At 41.4% G+C, this 1,361-nt stretch overlaps 1 non-coding gene across 1 annotated transcript; it reads right to left on the bottom strand.

Moving 5' to 3' along the window:
* Positions 1–762: 762 nt before the first annotated feature.
* Positions 763–926, bottom strand: LOC144495411 (U1 spliceosomal RNA). Its single transcript, XR_013498260.1, has one exon. It is a non-coding gene; the product is annotated as a U1 spliceosomal RNA (small nuclear RNA).
* Positions 927–1,361: the final 435 nt, after the last annotated feature.

The following is a 1,361-nucleotide window of genomic DNA, read 5'->3' as shown; positions in this document are numbered from 1 at the left end:
ATCTATTGTTGTGCACTCTGATCATTTTATTTCCTTTTTCAGTTCTCCTCTACATATTTTTTAAAATTCAGCCAAGTACCTCACTACTTTAATGCCATCTGCAAATGTTGATGATATGCCTCTTATGCCATAGTCTACCCACAGTGCAGTGCAATTCCAGAAGGGGTGGGAAATGGCTCAGATCCTGGATGTCAGACCCCATTTATGCCTCAATAAGCAATTTGACAGTGGAGTGGCACTACAGATTAGCACAATCATTTTTTCACCAAACAAACACACCTGTGCCTCATGATCACTCCAGCATCTTCACTGTTCAGGACATTTAATTTTGTTTCAGAATCACCTCATAACCCCATTCTATACAATAGAACTCTCAGAAATGCACCAAAAATTACTTTGGTACCACTCACTGATCTCAGGTACCTTGAGGCTGTGTTGTTGCTTAGAATCATAGAATCCCTACAATACAGAAGGAGGCCATTCAGCCCATCGAGTCTGCACCGACCACAATCCCACCCAGGGCCTATCCCCATAACCCCATTCATTTACCCTAGCTACTCCCCCTTGACATTAAGGGGCAATTTAGCATGACCAATCCACCTAACCCACACATCTTTGGAGCGTGGGAGGAAACCGGAGCACCCGGAGAAAACCCACGCAGACACGGGGAGAATGTGCAGACTCCGCACAGACAGTGATCCAAGCCAGGAATTGAACCCGTATTCTTGGCACTGCGAGGCAGCAGTGCTAACACTGTGCCACCCAAACAGAGCGCAAACGCAATCTCCCACTACCACAAATTCTGCAGTCGGGTATCCCGCATTTGGGGATATCGCAGGCATCAGCACACCCGGAATACAATGGGATAGCCTCAGCCTGGGAGATCAATCTGCCTAATTATTGACTCTCCTCTGTCAGGTAAGTATCTATGAATTCTACGAACCTTCAGTACATGTCAGTTAATAGAGACCAAAATAATTTTTTTAAAATAATTTTAAGTTCAGAGAAAGTATTTTACACTGTTCTGTTGAAATATAAAATGCCAGAATTGATCAGAACTACTTTGCAACTCATTTCAAGTAATGATTTTATACATTCAATCCTTCTGCCAATTATGAGACACTAAAATGCGTCAATCAACTACAATAACTTATCAAATCTTCTGCATCATCAGAACAAATCATATACATGTAATTCATAATCAATAAACCACTCAAGGTCCACTAATTATTTTGTGAAATATCAAAATCTTGTTGTTCATCTTTTATGACTGAGGCGAGGAGAAATTTCTTCACCGAGAGTGGTGAATTTGTGGAATTCACCATCACAGAAAGTAGTTGAGGTCAAAAAGTTGTATGATT

Source organism: Mustelus asterias, chromosome 6 (genome assembly GCF_964213995.1).
Source record: "Mustelus asterias chromosome 6, sMusAst1.hap1.1, whole genome shotgun sequence".
NCBI lineage: Eukaryota > Metazoa > Chordata > Chondrichthyes > Carcharhiniformes > Triakidae > Mustelus > Mustelus asterias.
The sequence above is the reverse complement of the archived record's forward strand: the minus strand, read 5'-3'. Positions and strand labels throughout refer to the sequence as shown.